Source organism: Hevea brasiliensis, chromosome 13 (assembly GCF_030052815.1).
Source record: "Hevea brasiliensis isolate MT/VB/25A 57/8 chromosome 13, ASM3005281v1, whole genome shotgun sequence".
Classification (NCBI taxonomy): domain Eukaryota; kingdom Viridiplantae; phylum Streptophyta; class Magnoliopsida; order Malpighiales; family Euphorbiaceae; genus Hevea; species Hevea brasiliensis.
In genome coordinates, this window is record NC_079505.1 from 83,035,622 (window position 1) to 83,041,621 (window position 6,000).

Sequence of the window (6,000 nt, forward strand, 5' to 3'; positions counted from 1 at the left end):
CTTGAAATTAGGCCCAAATGGGCCTTAGAGTTGGGTTGAAGAATAGTTAGGCTTACTGTGGTCTCGGGGGCTTTAGGCTGGCCTAGGTCCTAGTGCCAGTCCGGCCTATAGGTTGGGTCGTGATAGTGAAATTTCAAAATCCTATATATAATATAAAAAAATGCTGAATTAAGAAAAAAAAAATAGAAGATAAGAGAAGAGAAAACATGTATTCAAGAGAAGTAAAACTCTAAGTTTGATAAAGGGAGTTACTCTTTTTAAAACTAGTTGAAACTTTTCAAATTATTTATGGTCATGCGTGTAAAATGAAGGAATAAATTTCCTGTCAATTTTTGATTTCTAATGATTTTGGGTAATTTTGGTGCTACTTCTGAAATCGTTAGTTCAAGTGATGATTTCTATGTTTGCTCCATTTTTCGTGCTTTTTAGTAAAATGACGTGACTTTTTACTATTGAAACCACCAATTCAAGTAGTGGTTTCTATGTTTTAAGGTTGCCACATTTAAACATGACGTTCTGCTTATGAAACTATCAATTTAAGTGACAGTCTCTGTGTCCTAGGGCCGTAAACTTTTCAATGACGTGACGTGATATAAATGTAGTGTTTTACTTCTGAAACCATCATTTTAATTGATAGTATTTTATTACCTTTTTACACATTGAAAACATATTTTCAATTAGCTTTTTTTCAAACAAACATTAGAATGATAAATAGTTTGGATTTCACACTATAATAATAAATTGTTTTTTAAAATACATTATTTAAATAATTATTCCTCCTTTGTCAATAAAACTTTGCATAATGCCTTCCTTTTTTTTATGATTAGTTTTTACCAAAGAAATCTCGGAGTTTAAAAAAAATTATTATTAAATTAAAATTCATCTTATTAAAAAAATGAATGTTTTGGTTAAAAAATATAAAATTTATTTTTTAAAATTACAATAATTATTATTTTAAAATTTTAATTCGCAACATTCGTAAAAAAAAATATTTACATATTATACACAACATAATGTGAATAAAAAATTAAATCAATAAGTGAACAAACTTTTATGATCCGGGCACCACATTGGGTGGTGGAGCTGTAAAGGCCATGTCTGAGGTTGCACCCAATTTAAAGTGATAATCACAAAGACATTCATTAAGCATGAACTTATCAAAGTTGAAAAGACATTATATGAATTGAAAATGAATGAGAATGTCAAATATGATTATTAACTATTTGTAATAACAAAGTAATTTCATATTAGTTCCACCTACCAATGCGAAAGTACATGGACATTGGACAATCATCCTCCACACTTGGTGGTGGAAGTGGACTGCTGGCGGTGGAATCTAGTTGACATCCCACTTGATAATGATGCTTACTTTTTTTAATTAAGGCTGACTCAGCCTTCCCTACCCACCTCCATTACGCGCTATTACATTAATTGTTAGTCAATAACTAACTAAGTATTATTCTACCAATGGTTTTTACTTTCCTTATCAGAAATTTTAATCTCCTTTATGTGTGTCAAGAAAATAAACCCTATTTTGCACTTAAAAAAAAAGTTTATAGTCCAAATATATTAATTTTGTAACACTCTTAATTTTTAAATTTATTATTTTATGAGAAAATATTAATATTTTAAATTATTTAAATTTTAGAAAATTATTTGAAATTTCTCAAATTTTAGAAATCAGGTTTGATTTTCCGAAAATATAAAACTTTGATGATTTTTAAAAATTAATTTAAAGACCACGTGATAAAACTAAAAATATATTTGGACTCTAAGAATTTTTCTGAGTTTTTTAGAATTTTTTCGAAATTTTTGGGCCTCGTTTTTTGTCCCAAGGCAGAGTAAACATTCAAAATTTTGTATCTTGAATCGAACTGGCCAAATCGAATCAGACCGGATTGGACCAATCGAATCGAACCGACCTCTTTCCTTCTTTTCTTTCTTCCCCGCGCGCGTCCCGTCTCTCTTCCTTTCTCTCCCATTTTCTTTCTCCTCCCTCCTCCCCACGCCGGCCAGCCACCGCCCCAGCCTCCCCACCTCGCAGGCCCGTCGCCCCAGTGCTTCCCCATCGCCGGCCGCCGCTTGGAACGCTCGGAAAACATGCACGAAGTCCCGCGACGCGCAGCGCGATGCCTCACCTTCCCGGCCAAAATCCGACGAATCAGGCCACCGATTGGGCCGGGTCTTGTGTCAAACACCATCTACACCTCGAGAGCTTTCCATAGACACCAAGAACACCAAAATCCATCAGCGGTTTGCCCAATATTTGTCTGGGAAGGTTTATCCCATTTTGACTTTTGGGCTAGATTTCTCGCAAACCGTGAACCCCACGAGAAAACCGAGAGTACCAGAGCGCTCCACTCGTCGAGAGCTTCGCGGCAATATAAATTTCAAAATTTTTCGATACCGTTTTTCGGTGGGTCCCATGAAACTTCGTAGTATTTTTTTGAGCATTAAATGAGCTTAGAAAATTTCGTAAAAATTATATACTAACCCCCGTGTTACCTTCAATTCGCGGAAATTCAATAGTTGCCCGGATCTGTGAATTTCCGGCCAGACAGACCGACTACCGAAAAAGTCTTGGAATTGGATCGAGATTTTTGCTACCCCACCGTTTTCAGACGTCCCGAGCGCGTCCCCGGAGTCAGAATCGGCATAAGTAAACCCGAACCTTGCTTTTTCATAATTTTTTAGTGCTTGAATTGGATTAAAAATTCATAAAATATTCGTGGTAGCTCAAAAAATTATAATTCCTTTCGCATTAGCTTAGTAATGATGCTAAGGACCGCGGGGCAAAGTTTTAGAATTTTTAGAACTCATTTGGGTAGCTTTTGCAAGAGGGTTAAATTATGAGGACTAAACTGTAATTTTACATGTTGTGATTAGTGACTATTTGGATGAGCCCAGGAGGGGTTGTGTGATAAGATTTAGTTGTGGATATATGGTTTGTGGATATGGAAGTGTGTTTTAAGCCTTTTTGCAGGTTGGGTAGGTCCTAGGTATAGGGGAGACTCTATTGGATTTTCAGCACGACTTAGGATATCTTTGGTCTTTTTCTTAGTTTGTATTGAGTCAAATTTATTAAATGATTGTAATAAAAATTGTCAGGTAAGCCGGGACAGCCTTCCTCCTCCGCCCAGCCAGCACAGTGACTGCGGTTAAGTCTGTGAGTAAATATTAATTTTAATTATAATTTCGATATTATTATATGTTCAAGCATGCCCATGCATCACTTATAAATATGTATCTATACAGTTAAATTCTAGGCACGTTTTATGCTGCATTCACAACTGTTAAAGTGCCATGGATGTTGTTGTGGTAATTTGGAGCAGTGTGCATGAGTTGGCGTGCATGTGGTATGGTGTTGGCTATGAACAGAATGGGTAGACACAGCTTGAGATCTTCGCTGAGACCCGGTCCTTTGGGGTAGATACGGCTTGAGTTCTTCGCTGGGACCCCTATTTAGTTTATTAAGCGAAGGTCCAGCTTGAGTTCTTCACTGGCACAGGTTAGAGTAAGAGGGGTATATAGGGGATCAGCTCCCATATATGTATTGTTTGACCTTATCGGGTGTGTGAGTACTCCAAATTATCTTTTTGCTGTTATGATGTGAAAATATTGACGATGTTGCATTTCACTCTACACTGTTCATTAGCTTTAGATAGCTATAGAGATTACGGTTAAAATTGGTATTTTACTCTCTGAGTCGAATGCTTACTCATGTTCATTATTTTTCCAGGCTACAGGAGGATTATTGTTGTGGTTAACCTACTTTTCTTCTTCGCAGGTCGTTTATTTATGTTTGTATAATTCTGTTAACTCTTAGAATTTTTGCATGTGTTAGAAATATTTATTTGATTTGGGACTGTAATAAAATTTGCCATGTTGGACTTGTAAACTTATTATATGCATGTATGTTGGACTGGATGAGGGAGCTGAGCTCCCATTTGACTTTATGTTATTATGAGCATGTAGAGGGCGAGCTGAGCTCTCCAATTGATTATATATTGTGTTTACAGGTCCGGTGAGTCAAAAACTCCCCGTTAAAAGGTCCATTTTATGGCCAGACTCTGTCCGGTTGAATTCATGAAATTGGGCCCAAATGGGCCTTAGAGTTGGGATTGAGGAATAGTTAGGCTTACTACGGGCCTTGGGGGCTTTAGGCTGGCCCAGGTCTTAGTGTCGTTCCGGCCCATAGGTTGGGTCATGACAAATGTGGTATCAGAGCTTAGGCTCCAGATTCATAAGGAAAAATTGTCTAAAGTGTTGGGAAGAGTCTAATAGGAGTCACATGCGGAAAATAAGGTCCACATTCGTCTTGCATTGTCATCTTTGCTTCTAGTTTTTACCTTATAAAATTGTGTATAAATATGAGTCTATAGAGCCATGTAACATGTAGTTTTGAATTTTGTGGGCTAATGCTGCTGAATTTCAGGAAAATGCGTAGAAGTAGGAGAGCTGCCACTGCACCAGAACCAAATGTGCCTGATGAGGTGTCGGCACAGGACGAGGCGCCTGCCCCGAGGAGACGGGGTAGGAGGCCTAGAGCTGCTCAAGTAGAGGAGCAGCCACCACCAGTTTAGGATCAGTCTTTTATGGCATAGGGTCCCATGGACCCAATGGCAGCTACTCTAGCTGGTTTGCAGAGAACCATCGATATGATGGCACAGTATATGGTCCACCCTCCCCAACAGCAGCAGTCCACCGCACTAAGAGGAGAACCTTACAAACAAATAATTAATTTCAAGAAGTTGGTGCCGGGTACTTATGATGTGTCAGACAATGCCTATCGATTTTTGGATTCCTGTAAATAGGCAGGGATGGAGTTGTAGTTGACCAATAGGAGACTTATAGAGCGTGTGCAGCATGTCATGGGGCCTATGCTTAGACAATGGATGAATGACTACATATTACCTCGGATGGAAGGTTTGTCATGGACCCAGTTTGTGAAACTGTTTATCAACAGATTTGTACCAAAAAGTTTCAGAGATCAAAAGCAGTGAGCCTTTGAGGCCTTAAGGCAGAATGGCAGGTCTGTAGATGAATATGCTACAGAATTTCTGGAACTAAGCAGATATACCCCTACAGCAGTGGCTACAAAAAGTATGAAGGTAAAAAGGTTCCTAAAGGGGCTAGACAGGAGGTATGCAAACCTGGCCATGATGTCTGATCAGTCTTTTGATGTGGTAGTTGATCGAGCCCGACAGATTGAGATTAGCTACACCAGAGATGACAGTGGAAGAGCAAAGAAAAATAGAGCAGAGGGTTCTTTAAGTGTTCCCCACTTGGGTGCTCCGGATAGCGGAGGCCATAGTAATTACAGAGGAAAAAGTAGGAACAAGAGGAGTGGTTTTAGACACAAATCTCAAGGATTCATACCAGGGTACAAATCCAGTAGTGGTCACAGTTCGGGATACAGCAATTCTGGGTCTGGTTCAGGATCCTCCTTGGCACCTTGCGCACAGTGTGGAAGAGGACATTCAGGACCTTATCTGATGGGTACAGGAGTATGTTTTAGGTGTGGCCAACCAGGTCACTTTGCTAGGGAATACCCCGTGTTCAGCGAGCCACAGATAGGGTCACAAGGTTCTGTTGTAAATGTTCATCGTCAGTTGTATCCTAGTACTTCCAGCACGGCAGGCAGTCAGTTCAGTGGCCAATAGGGCCGAGGACAAGGGGGACGTGGATTTGGAGGCAGATCAGGAGGTAGGAGTCAATATCAGGATTCAGCAACGCAGGGTAGGGGTCAAGCTCGGGTTTTCATCCTGACCCACTAGGATGCTCAGGCTTCTAATGTAGTTGTAGCAGGTATTCTTCTAGTCTGTTCCTATGAGGCTCGTGTTTTGATAGATCCGAGTGCTACGCACTCCTTTGTCTCTCTAGTGTTTTCCATGAGATTGGGTAGGAACCCTACAACTTTAGAATGTCCTTTGTCTATAACTACCTCGCTTAGTGACAACATAGATGTAGATATGGTTTTTCCAGGTAGCCCAGTAGTAA